Source organism: Sarcophilus harrisii, chromosome 2 (assembly GCF_902635505.1).
Source record: "Sarcophilus harrisii chromosome 2, mSarHar1.11, whole genome shotgun sequence".
NCBI lineage: Eukaryota > Metazoa > Chordata > Mammalia > Dasyuromorphia > Dasyuridae > Sarcophilus > Sarcophilus harrisii.
The window spans coordinates 602,351,841-602,366,423 of NC_045427.1; the positions used below are offsets into that span (position 1 = coordinate 602,351,841).

Below are 14,583 nucleotides of genomic sequence, written 5' to 3' on the forward strand. Positions count from 1 at the left end.
TATAGATATGAAGCCTGAGACTAAAACAGATAAATAAATAGGAATATCAAATAGTTAGTAAGTGATGGAACCAGGGTAAAACCCAAATGTCCTTGAAGTTTTATTATTATTATTGTTTTACTGGCACTCATAGTATTCTCTTCTTCATTCCAGATTTCTATTTATAATAGGGAGGGGAGCCATGCATTAGAGAGAAGGGAATGGAAAGAGAAAGGGGGAAATCTGGGTAGAAAGCTTAATTTTTGAGGAAATCTCTGCCTTTTGAAATACTTGGAATGCTTCTTACACTTCAGTTCTCCTTGTAACAAGATATGCTATTTGTTCTGCTTGAGGGAACACTTCCATATGGTAGATTATGACCCTGCTTCTGGAGGATTCAGTGCTATACTCACACCCAAAGTGAACAGTAAGAACCTGTTAAGACCATCCCTTATAATGACTTTACTGCTTCCTCAAGGCCTGTTTGCTGTTTGCTGTTTGTTCACGAGAGCAAAGTGAAAAGTAAAAAGCTAATAACTAGCAGGAACAAAATAAGTTACATTAGAAAGGAGCTCAGTCATCATTACTGCTGCCTTCTTAATTTTGTCTTCTACCAAGGAAGAGTAAGATGATTTTTTATCCTTCCCAATATACTTACCATGTTGTTATATGTTGTAAAAGCAATCAATCAGCATTTAGTTAGAAGTTATTATATCCCATACCTGAATTTAAGAAGTTTATACTTTTATCAGAGGAAATAGCATAAACACCTGAATGTTTATATCAAAAAAAAATTGAAAGAAGGATTGAAAGAGGTCCAGGAGCTCAGGAAATATGGAAATGTTTCATATATAAGGTGAAGCTTGAGATAGATTAGAAAAATAGATAGGCAATTAAATAGAAAAAAATTTATCAGAGTTAATAGCTAACATTTATATATTGCCAACTATATAAGAACAATGCTAAGTTCTTTACCATTATTATATCACTGGATACTTACAACAACCCTGGGAGGTAAATGTTATTATTTTCATTTTATGAGGAAACTGAGGCAATGTTTGGAATTTTTCAGAAATAATGGCACAGGTATCAAATTCAAAATCATTCAGATGAGGACAAAATTATCCCAATCATACCCAAATCTTTCAGTTTATAGGTGGTGTTTAAAGATAAAAAACAACTACAAATATAATTAAAACACTTCTCATTTATGAAGGTTCCATTTTCACAAAAAAAAAGTGCCTCTATGGTAATAAATTAATTCCTTAATCTGGTCTTTTATGCTCATTACCAAGTAACTCCAATCCAGCATCTCAGTCTTACTACACTTTTCTCATAATACTCAGTTCATGTCAGTCAAACTAAATTAAGAAGAATAGAATTGAAGCTCCTTAAGGACAAGTACTATTTGGCTTTTATTTGTTTATTTTTATATCAGAATCCTACTAGATAGAACCTTTCATTTAGTAAATATAATTGGTTCTGATTGAATAATAATCAATCATAATTGAATTTGTATCTTCCAGATTTCTTACTCTTTTACTTTGTTCCACACACTTTACAATCCAGTTATGCTGGCCTGTTTACAATTTCTTGGCAATCTCCCAACTCCAATCTCCATGCCTTTGCATGATTGTCTCCAGGCTTATAATGCTCTGCTGCTTCAACTCTACCTCATAGCTTCCAGTCTTCCTTCAAAACATAGCTCAAATTCCAACTTTTTCATGAGGCATTTATAAGTCCTGAGAGAATTATTTATATGTTGTATCTCCCATTAGAATGCAAACTTCTTGAGAGTAAAAAGGATTTTTCCTATCTTTTGGTGGGCATGGGGGGGAATACCCCAAGTATCCATACATAGTTATTAATAAATACTGGAGACTAAGTGATATCATCATATACCATGTTATGATATAAATGAGATAGATAGATATGGATTGGTTGGTTTTTTTCTCTCTCTCTCTCTCTCTCTCTGTCTCTCTGTCTCTGTTTCTGTCTCTCTGTCTCTGTTTGTCTGTCTGTCTCTCTCTCTCTCTTTCTTTCCTTCTCTTTGATTATCGGTTTGTTTGTGTGGGGGAGATGGGGATATGGCAGAGATTGTTTTTGAAAATGGAAATTTATTCTCCTCATGATTTATATCTTCTCCGTGTGTGTGTGTGTGTGTGCATGTATGTGTGCATGTATATATGAATGGATATATATATATAAATGTGTATATGTATATTTATATATACTAAATCTATACTTTCATATTTATCACAAAATATTAGGCATATTTCTGTGTATTTCATTTTTCCCTCTTCTGTTTCTCATATATTTTAATACAACAATAGTTTCTTTTTTATTTTCAAATTTATTTATCAGGATCTTTTCTCATAATATAAGTAGGATTATATAGCTTGGGGGAAAGAGTCCTCATTAGCTAACAATATCAACAGTAAATGATCCAAAGGAGCCAAACTATTTAACTCTATTTAAAAAAAAAATCAATGAGAATCTTTCAAAGTCCTTTTTTCATACTTAACTGACCCATAGGGTAGTTTACTTAAGGAGGCTTTAAAGGCCACTTGGCTTTAAAAGGGGCCTTATTTAAAGGGCCCTCTCATTTAGGAAAATCATATTTCTTGGCATTAATATCCTGTTAAACTAACTGAAAGAGATTACCCTAGATAGAAAATCGGCAAATTTTAGACTTATTTGGAACACAAAATGGTTTAATGTGTTAATCACTAAATAGAATTTTAGGACCACTTGGCCTTAACTCTGGCTCTAATGACTAAGATGTAGTGATAGCCAAAAATAAAGAGAATTATATGTAATTAAGAGGGAAAGTTTTTTCAGAGGTTTGGATAGACTATTATGCAGAATGAGAAATGTATTTTTAAACACATGGAGATTTTATTTACTTAGCTCTGCTTTTATATGATATAAGGATACTGTATTTTTTTCCAATGGGAAGGCAGGAAAGAGGAAAAAAAGTACTTGCTAATTTAAAAAAATTAGAAATGTATTTTAATACATTAGTAATCCTAGCTCCATTGCTTTCTGGAATATCATATTCAAAGTTCTCTGATATGTTAATTGAAAAGCAGCTAAATCTTTTGTTAACCTGATTGTAGCTCCACTATACTTGACTTGTTCATTCTGGTTGCTTGTGATATTTTTTTCTTGTCCTAGGAGTTCTGGAATTTGACTATAATATTCCTGAGAGTTTTCATTTTGTATCTCTTTCAGGAAGTTACTAGTGGATTCTTTCAATTTCTATTTTATCTTCTGGTTCAAGAATAACAAGAGAGTTTTTCTTGATAATTTCTTGAAAGATGATTTCTAGGCTCTTTTTTTGATCATGGTTCTTAGGTAGACCAATAATTTTAAAATCATTTATCCTGTATCCATTTTCTAGATTAGTTGCTTTTCCAATGGGCTATTTCACCTTTTTTTCCCCTACTTTTTCATTCTTTTGGTTTTGGTTGACTGCTTTTTCTTATAAAGACATTAGATTCTATTTGCTCAACTCTAATTTTTAAGTAATTATTTTCCTCAGTGAACTTTTGTAACTCCTTTCACATTTTTGCTTTTTAAACCATTCTTCTCATTAGCTTTTTGTATTTACTTTTGTACCAATATCAATTCTTTTCCTAATTTTTCCTTTATCTCTCTTCTTTGATTGTCAAAATCCCTTTTGAACTCTTCCATGGCCTAAGCCTAATTCTTATGGTTTTTTTGGAGGCTTTGAATATAGGAGCTTTAACTTTGTTATCATATTCTGAGTGCATGTTTTGATTTTCATTGTCACCATAGTAACTTTCCATGGTCAGAATCTTTTTCTGTTTGCTCATTTTCCCATCCTATTACTCAGCTTTTTTTTCTTATTTTTTAAAATTTATTTAATAGCCTTTTATTTACAGGTTATATGCATGGGTAACATTACAGCATTAACAATTGTCAAACCTTTTGTTCCAATTTTTCACCTCTTACCCCCCACCCCCTCCTCTAGATGGCAGGATGACCAGTAGATGTTAAATATATTAAAATATAAATTAGATACACAATAAGTATACATGACCAAACCGTTATTTTGCTGTACAAAAAGAATCAGACTCTGAAATATTGTACAATTAGCTTGTGAAGGAAATCAAAAATGCAGGTGGGCATAAATATAGGGATTGGGAATTCAATGTAATGGTTCTCAGTCATCACCCAGAGTTCTTTCTCTGGGCGTAGCTGGTTCAGTTCATTACTGCTCCATTGGAAATGATTTGGTTGATCTCGTTGCTGAGGATGGCCTGGTCCATCAGAACTGGTCATCATATAGTATTGTTGTTGAAGTATATAATGATCTCCTGGTCCTGCTCATTTCACTCAGCATCAGTTCGTGTAAGTCTCTCCAGGCCTTTCTGAAATCATCCTGTTGGTCATTTCTTACAGAACAGTAATATTCCATAATTTTCATATACCACAATTTATTCAGTCATTCTCCAACTGATGGGGATCCACTCAGTTTCCAGTTTCTAGCCACTACAAAGAGGGCTGCCACAAACATTCGTGCACATACAGGTCCCTTTCCCTTCTTTATGATCTCTTTGGGATATAATCCCAGTAGTAACACTGATGGATCAAAGGGTATGCACAGTTTGATAACTTTTTGAGCATAGTTCCAAACTACTCTCCAGAATGGTTGGATTCATTCACAACTCCACCAACAATGCATCAATGTCCCAGTTTTCCCGCATCTCCTCCAACAATCATCATTATTTTTTCCTGTCATCTTAGCCAATCTGACAGGTGGGTAGTGGTATCTTAGAGTTGTCTTAATTTGCATTTCTCTGATTAATAATGACTTGGAGCATCTTTTCATATGACTAGAAATAGTTTCAATTTCTTCATCTGAGAATTGTCTGTTCATATCCTTTGACCATTTTTCAATTGGAGAATGGCTTGCTTTTCTATAAATTAGTATTACTCATCTTTTAATCCTATATCCAGGGTTGAGAGTACAGTGTCTGAAGCTTCAGTAGTTTTGTACAGCTGTTTTCAAAGATCCTTCTAAATAGCTTTGTGAGTCAGCATGGGCAAAGAAAGAAGATCCCTATCTCAGTGAAAGCAAAGAGACCAGATGTTTGACCCCCTTACCATCTCTGGCCTAAGACCTCTAAAAAAATTACTCCCACTGCCTATGCTGTCTCTGCCTCTGTTGCTGCCTTTGCTGATGTTTCCATAGGCCTTCATTTCTTTGAATGAAACTAAGGACTATATGAAGTTAAATATATATTATCAAATTTATAACAACTAGATCTTAAAACAAATATAGGCATGATACTTTAAAATTTAACCTATATTATTCATTAAAAATGCATTATTTTCATTATCACTTTCTTAGGACTAGGGAAAAAAAGCAAAATTAAATAAGCCCTGATTTGTAGAGTTCGCACACTAATACCCTTCTCTTATTGATTAGTTTAATCTTGCATATCCCTTTTTTGAATATTTTTTCTTCAATGTGTGATCTCTAACATTAGACTGAGGTCCTTAAGAAAAAGGACTATCTTCTGCTTTGATTTATATCTACAGGATTTAGCACAGTATTTGGTATTTAGTAGACGCTTTATATATGTTTATCAATTGACTGACTACCAATGAAAATTTAATAATAGTTGTTGATTATACAATCATCTCTAAACTATTTTTCTTAGAAGTAGAGGTAAGACTGGAGTACATTTCAGGCTTGAGGCACAGCAAACACAAAACTGAAAAGGAACAGTATTAAATATCACTGACAGTATTTCAGCAACCTCACCTGCCAGTTGTTTCAAACCCTATGGGTATGGTTCACCTGGGTAAGGTGATTTGAATCCATCCAGGACAACTAGGTATTGTTCACTTACTCTTTTCTGATTGATATTGAGTATTAACTCCCTAAGAGTTATTTTTGTTGTCATGGTTACTCTCCTTGGCAGCACAACAGAAGCCAATGGGAATTGAAAGGCTCTGACTCTGTTTTCAGTTATTATAATCGTATCCATTCCTTTGATTTCCCCCCCCCCAATAAATTGGGGAGAGTGTTTATGTGCTTTATTTTTGTCTGCCTCAGATCATTCAGAGTTTTAATGCTTCTGATACTATTTTTTTTCAAAATTATGGCATGCCCTGATAAGCTATCTTCAGTTATTGTTGAGTCATTTCAGTCAAGTTCTTCATGAACACATTTGTTGTTTATATGGAAAAGATATTAGAACTGTTTGTCATTTCCTTCACCAGCTCATTTTATAATTGAGGAACTGAAGCAAATAGGATTAAGTGGTTGCCCATGATCACATCACCTCACTGATGCTGGCCTCTAGACTGGAGCTGACTGGGCCTCTGCTGGGATTGTGTGCTGGTTCCCACTCTGGTACCACAGAACTTTTCTCCTGACATTTCAGTTCTTCTTTGGTGTCTCTGGGCTGAGGGGTCTGGAAGCCACAAGAACTGCTGCTAATTCAGAGGTCAGCCCCTGGCCATGGCTGGGGTTAGGTCGGGGGTTGCATGTTGGACTCCCCTCTTTTCTGTTAAGCTTCTAAGTTGCCTTCAGCTGGAAAATGTTCTATTCCTTATTTGTGGTTGTTCTGATAGTTAAAACTTTTTTAGAGTCCTTATTTAAAGGAAATTGGAGAAGTTTGAGGGAAAGGTTGGATAAGTCCCTGCCTATATTCTACCACCTTGACTCCTCCTTGAGTAGTTAACATCAAAGCAAATGAATTAGAAGATTAGGACAGGAGGAGGTTTCATGGTTTGCAGTGGCAAAGAAAAAAAAATATGCACTGATGAGAAAAATTGGAGAAGTGGCAAGCAAGAAAAAAGTAATTTCACATGATGGGGTTTCGTGAGGAACAAACTTTTTAAAATAAATAAAGCATAAGTAAGCCTAGAAGAAGAATAGTTAGCAACCCTACATCCCAAAATACTAAAAGGAAATGTTCTGTTTTCTTACATATACAAAATTAATTCTATATCTGACTGGAAGGAGAGAGAAGGTATAAGCAATTAGAAGGGATAAAAGAAGCATGATGATGGAATTGGCAGATAAGTTATATTATAACAGTTGGGTATGATTTCAACAGTTAGTAAGGGAGAAATGAGATATTTCAACCATTGCAATGAATAAAAACATTTAGGTAGGATACATCAAAGTGTTTCTTAGTTGTAAAATATAATTTAGTTTGTGTGGAGTGCAGAGTACATGGAAAAATGTTTTATATGATAATGCTTAAAGATAAGGTGAAGAGGCTTGTTTAGCAACCAAAGGAAACAAATTTTATTCAACAGGCAATGTTTTCTTTGCATTTTTTAAAATGGTGTGCCTTCTCTATTGCCATAGCTCCAATGTGATTCTACAATAGAGTTTTTCTACAATCTGGTTGTAAAGTAGCCAATTATGTTTAATTTATATAAGTGATAAGGCTACTGATTTTTAAGAGGCCTAATTTACTTTCACAGATAGGGTGACAATGAAGCAGATTAAGCTTACTAATGGTACTTACATGCATGACCCCATGTTCTTCAAAAAAAGCTACTATGCTGTCTTCTGGTTGGAAGGAACCATGATGCCTACCTACTAAACTGGGCTGAGAGAATTCTTTAAAGAGGATGGCAACTGAATTCTGGCATCATTAGCTTCTATAATATTTTATAGATACATTTTACTGTCGTTCAAATCATTCCATCACATAGAGAGGAGAAACACAATAACAATACATAAAACATATTTGTTCACCATATAGGCTTGTGTTGAAATGTGAAGTTCCTTTGGCTTGCTGTAAGAACCATCACAGTTGATAAACTAGAAAGTGGTGGCTAAACCAAAGAAGGGTAACAAAACACTATATTTGAAAAAGTGTCATTTTAATTTGTTATTATCAGTAGTAAAATCATCCACATCTACTCTGAAGGACTTATGATAAAAATTCTATTCATACCCAGAAAAGGAACTGATCAAGTCTGCATATAGACTGAAGGATTCTCTATTACTTTCTCTCTTTATTTTCAGCTTAATTTTTCTTGAGTATTTTAATTTTCATTAGGGTAGGACATCTATGTTTTCCTTCACAATATAAATTTTATGGAGATGTTTTGTGTGGTTTCACATGTAGTTTCTTGGTTGTAGGTGGAGATAAGGGAGAAAACCTGGCACTCAAGAGCCTTAAAAACAGATGTTTAAAACAATGTAAGTGGGAAAATATTAAATAAATAAATTAATTTAGTAAAAAAAAAAGAAAAGGAAAAGTGTCACATTCTGAATTGAAGACTAAATTACTTTAGAAGAATAGATTTTTCTGTGAAAATTTCATTCTATTTAATACATTCTTAGAAGGCATTCCCTTAATATAGCCATAGATATTATCATGAAGTCACCAAAGAAAGAAAGGGAGAGTGAAATTCTAATTAATAGGACAACATTAAATTTTATCTCTAGCTTCCATAAAGTTATGGAACATTCTAATATTTCCTCCCAAATTTAAGAAATTTCATAAGAATAGCATAAACAATCTATATTTAGCCTTATATATGAAAGACAACATTTTAGAAAGGACAGGAAGGGTAACCAGATTCGGAAGGGGTCTAGACACCAAATCCAATGATAAGGCAAAGGAACCAGCAGTATAGAGCCTTATTACAAAAAAAGAAAGAAAGAAAGAAAGAAAGAAATTTAGAGTAGGAAAAGTTTTCGTAATAGTTATCTTTAGGAAATTGGTAAGTTGTCATATGTAAGTAGAATTCAACTTATTATTCTAGGTTTTAAAAGGAAGAATTAAGAGCAATACATGAAAGATGCAAAGTGGTATCTTATCAGTCAATTAACAAATATTTATTAAGGCTTTAAAAGATACAATAAGGTGAAGGAACAAAGAGTAGGCAATTCTGACAGGAGATAATTTGTATAAACTAGATTAATATGGTATAAGGTTTAAAAAACTGGTTGGAGTCAGATTCTAGAAGACCCTCAATGGCAGGTTTTGAATTTATTTTTAATTTGGTACATAATTGATAGCCAATGAAATTGAGTAGAGAAATGATATTATGAGAAAGATTGCTTTCCCAATAATGTGAAGGATGGATGGGAGAAGAAATAGACAGAAGATTAACTCTATGTCTATTATTGTTGTTTAGACAAAAAGAGATTATGACCCAGTACTCTAAAGCCTGGTATTATTCATAACACATAAGAATTGTTTGAAAGCATTGGTCAAACTTAGTCTGGGATATGAACAATGCATGAGAATTGTATTCATATATTCTGTTCTGAAAAAATATTTGATAAAATCCAACATCCATTCTTATTAAAAACACTAGAGAATATAAGAATAAATGGGCTTTTCCTTAAAATGATCAGTAGCATCTATTTAAAATCATCAGCAAGCATCATATGTAATGGGAGCAAATTAGAACCATTCCCAATATGATCAGGAGTGAAACAAGGCTGCCCAGGACTAGTCAACATTGTACTAGAAATGTTACCCTTGGCAATAAGAAAAGAAAAAGAAATTAAAGGAATTAGAGAAGGCAATGAGGAAACCAAATTATCACTCTTTGCAGAAGATAGGATGGCATACATAGATAACCTTGAGAATCAACTAAAAAACTACTAGAAACAATTCAAAATTTTAGTAAAATTGCAGGATACAAAACAAATCTACATATCTACATCCATAATATATGTATACATGCCCAAATAGTTAATATGCTGTATAAAAAGAGTAGGACTTGGAAATAGTGTACAATTAGCCTATGAAGGAAATAAAAAATGCAGGCAAATAAAAATAGAGTGATTGGGAATTCTATGTAGTGTTTCATACTCATCTTCTAGAGTTCTTTCCCTTTGTGTAGCTGGTTCAGTTAATTACTGCTCTATTAGAACTGATTTGGTTCATCTTCATTGTTGAAGAGGGCCCTGCCATCAGAATTGATCATCATATGCTATTGTTGTTGAAGTATATAATGATCTTCTGATCCTGCTCATTTCAGTCAGCATCAGTTCATGTAAGTCTCTCCATGCCTTTCTGAAATCATCCTGGTGGTTATTTCTTAAAGAACAATAATATTCCATAATATTAATATACCACAATTTATTCAGCCATTCTCCAATTGATGGGCATCCACTCAGTTTCCAGTTTCTGGCCACTACAAAGAGGGCTGCCACAAACATTTGTGCACATACAGAACACCTTCTGAAAGAAACCCTAAAATAAAAACCCCAAGGAATATTGTGGCCAAATTTCAGAACTATCAGATTAAGGAAAAAATTTTACAAGCAGCCAAAAAAAGACAATTTAAATACCGAGGTGCCACAATAAGGATCACCCAAGATCTGGCTGCCTCCACATTAAAGGAACGAAGGGCCTGGAATATGATATTCCGAAAGGCACAAGAACTTGGGATGCAGCCAAGAATAAACTACCCAGCCAAGCTGAGCATTTTCTTCCAGGGAAGAAGAATAGTTTTAATTTCTTTGGCTGAGAATTATCTGTTCATATTCTTTGAGCATTTATCAGTTGGAGAATGGCTTGATTTCTTATAAATGAGAGTCAATTCTCCATATATTTTGGAGATGAGGCCTTTATCAGAACTTTTAACTGTAAAAATGTTTTCCAAGTTTATTCCTTCCCTTCTAATCTTGTCTGCTTAGTTTTGTTTGCACAAAAACTTTTCAATTTGATATAATCAAAATTTTCTATTTTGTTATCAATAATGATCTTTACTTCTTCTTTGGTCATGAATTCCTTCTTCCTCCACAGGTCTGAGAGGTAAACTATCCTATGTTCTTCTTATTTATTTATAATCTCATTCTTTATGCCTAGGTCATGAACCCATTTTGACCTTATCTTAGTGTACAATGTTAAGTGTGAGTCAATGCCTAGTTTCTGCCATACTAATTTCCAATTTTCTCAGCAGTTTTTGTCAAACAGTGAATTCTTATCCCAAAAGCTGGGGTCTTTGGGTTTGTCAAACACCAGATTATTATTGACTATTTTGTCCTTTGAACCTAATCTATTCCACTGATCAAATAGTCTATTTTTTAGCCAATACCAAATGGTTTTGATGACAGCTGCTTTATAATATAATTTCAGATCTGTTATAACTAGGCCATCTTCATCTGATTTTTTTTCATTAATTCCATTGAAATTCTTGAACTTTTGTTTTTCCATATGAACTTTGTTGTTATTTTTTCTTGGTTGTTAAAATAGTTTTTTGGGAGTCTGGTATAACGCTAAATAAAGAGATTAGTTCAGGTAGTATTGTCATCTTTATTACATTTGCTTGCCCAATCGAAGAGCATTTAATATTATTCCAATTGGTTAGATCAGACTTGGAATTGTTTTTTCCTGGCTGCTTGTAATATTTTTTCTTTAGTCTGATAGTTCTGAAATTTGACCACAATATTTATTTTGGGGTCTTTTTCAGAAGGTGTTTGATGAATTCTTTCAACACCTATTTTACCTTCTAGTTCTATTACTTCTGGGCAGTTCTCTTTGATGATTTCCTATAAAATCGTATCTAGGCTCCTTTTTTCATCATAATTTTTGCATAGTCCAATGATCCTCAGGTTATCTCTCCTAGATCTATTTTCCAGGTCTGTTGTTTTTTCCAAGTAAATATTTGACATTTTTTTCCAATCTTTCATTTATTTTTGGTTTTGCTTGATTGATTCTTGATGTCTCAATGAATCAGTCATTTCTATTTGTTTAGTTCTGATTAGTGAATTGTTTTGCTCTATGGAATTTTTTTCCATTTCACTAATTTTTTTTTTAAGTGAGTTATTTTCTTTTTCCATTTCCCAAATCCTACTTTCTTGGGAATTCTTTACCTTTTCCAATTCAAAAATTCTATTTCCCTGCACTTCTTGGGAGTTTTTTACCATTTCCAATTCACATTTCAGGAAGTTGTTGCTCTCTTGCATAGCTTCCCTTTCCTTTCCCCATTTTTCTTCCAGTTCTCTTTTAAGGTTTTTAATAGTCTCTTCTAGGAGAGCCTTTTTTGCTGGGGACCAACAATTGTCTGGATACTGTCTGTTATTAGTCTCCTTGGGGCTGAAAACCTGCTCTCTTTTTGTATAGAAACTTTCGATTGTCCTTTTGATTTTTTTACTCATTTTGTTAAAGCCTGCAGGGTCTGCCTTCAGAGCCAGGAGGTTACCAGCTTCCTCTGCAGAGCAAGGATAGGTGTATGGACAGGTAGCTGTCATGCCAACCAGCTACAAAGAGCAGTGAGGTATGGGAGTGCTCTGGGAAAGAGTTCCTCCAGAAGTAACTCAGGCCTGCACTGCAAAGGTGTGAAAATGCTTTGCAAAGAACCCTGATGTGTGAGTTAAGAACTGCCCTGGGCTAGAAGCTGGACAATGAAAGTGTCACTACCTCAGGCCAAAGCTCACCAGGGGGCTGTGGGTATTAGTGGCTGACCAGTGAGTAGTCCCGCATGGACCAGAAGTGTCCCTGCCCAGGGAAAAAACGATCACCACTGTGAAAGTTCTATTGCCCCAGGCCGAGCCCCCCACTGTGCAGATTAGAGGCTGCCCTGGGCTGTGCCCCCCTGCCATGCATATTTGTAACTGCCCTGAGCAAGCCCGTGCTGCAGAATGAGGATGCAGGGCTGTATTATGGTCTGCACTGAGTCACTTCCGGTTTTGGCTTGTTATAGCCAGATCTTGTTAGGTTCTGGCGTCTTTTTAGGGAATACTCTCTGTCTTTGACTTTAATTTCCCTTCTGGTTTACTGCTTTATAATTAAAGCAGAGCAGTTAGCCTATGGCAGAGTCATCTGTAGCCGCAGAAGTCACCCTGGCTTGGGATGCTAATCTCTCCCTGCCTGTGTTGGTCTATTCCTGGCCCCTCAAGACAAACTTTTCCTGGTGATCTTCCAGATTATCTTTGGCTGGTAAGTTGTTGTGCTTCTAAACTTTGTGGGTTTTACCACTCAAGCTATTTTTTGAGGTTGAATTTAATAGTTGGTCGTGAGGGCATGAGAGGAGCTTAGAAAGTCGCGTCTTCTCCACCATCTTGGCTCTCTAAATCACTCTTGATCAGAAAAATGCAAATTAAGACAACTCTGATATACCATTAGACACCATTCATATTGGCTAAGATGACAGGAAAAGGCCAGAATGAATGTTGGAGGAGATGTGTGAAAACGGGGACACAAATACATTGTTGGTGGAGTTGTGAATGAATCCAGACATTTTGGAAAGCAATTTGGAACTATGCTCAAAAAGTTATCAAGATGTGCACACCCTTTGACCTAGTTTCTACTGGACTTATATCCCAAATAGATCATAAAGGAAGAAAGGGGACCCACACGTGCAAACATGTCTGCGGCAACTCTTTTTGTAGTGGCAAGAAACTGGAAACTGAGGGGATGCCCATCAATTGGAGAATGGCTGAACAAGTTATGATATTTGAATATTATAGATATGATTATTCTATAAGAAATGATTAGGAGGATGATTTTAGAAAGGCCTGAAGAGTGTTACATGAACTGATACTAAGTGAAATGAGCAGAACCATGACAACATCAATATTATATGATGATCAATTCTGATGAACATGAATCTTTCCAACAATGAGATGACCTATTTCAGTTCCAATGATCTTGTGATGAAGAAAGCCATCTATACTCAGAGAGAGGACTATAGGAACTGAATGTAGATCATAACATAACATTCTTACTCTTTTTGTTGTTCACTTGCATTTTGTTTTCTTACTCATTTACTTTTTTTTTTATCTGATTTCTCTAGTGCAGCAAGAGAATTGTATAACTATGTTTATACATTGTGATGACCGCATATTTTAAAATCAGCTGGAGTCAGGAATTCAGGTTAGGGGAAAATTGTCAATCTTTATTCTCAGTGAAGAAAGATTGGAGGTGGAAGAGAATCAGCAATAGCAAAGTGTGCAGCTGAGTCAAGAAGCTAGCTAGACTAGAAGCCATGGGACCAGCACCACCAGAGTAGAACCCAGGCCCAATCTCTCCCAGCCTCTCTTCCTGTCTCTCTCTGCCTCCACCCACCAAAATCGTCATTCCTATACAACACATCAGGACTTGCACAGAGAGTGGGCGGGGGCCATTCTTTATCCAAGCAGGTATATTAATATAGTATAGTCCAATTACTATTTAGCCTCAAGTGCTTGGGACCTTAGTGCATCAACTCAAGCCTCAGCCCACTACAATACATATTGGATTTAACATGTATTTTAACATGTTTAACATATATTGAATTACTTGCCAACTAGGGGAGGGCTGGGGGGAGGAGAAAATCTGAAGCACAAAGCTATGCAAGGGTCAATGTCAAATTATTCATGCATATGTTTTGAAAATAACAAAAAAGTTTTATTGAAAAAAAAAAAAACCATTCTGTTCTGTACTTTCCACAGCATGCATGTTCCTTTCATTGGTCCCTACTTCTGAAAAAGTTTCTTGGACATCACGGCAGCTCACTCCTCTATGTCATCTCTGAATATTTATATATATGTGTGTGTGTGTGTGTGTGTGTGTGTGTGTGTGTGTGTGTGTATTTTTGTATGTTTTTATTTCTACATTTATTTATATGTACTTAATATATATTTATTTTATGCTT

General features: G+C 34.8%; 1 long non-coding RNA gene across 1 annotated transcript in view; it reads right to left on the reverse strand.

Annotated features, from left to right (window-relative positions):
• Nucleotides 1-5,896, reverse strand: part of LOC116421934 — a 117,352-nt gene extending 111,456 nt beyond the window's left edge. Inside the window, exon 1 of the long non-coding RNA XR_004232530.1 lies at nt 5,777-5,896. This is a non-coding gene — a long non-coding RNA (uncharacterized LOC116421934). The remainder of the gene's footprint in view (nt 1-5,776) is intronic.
• Nucleotides 5,897-14,583: the final 8,687 nt, after the last annotated feature.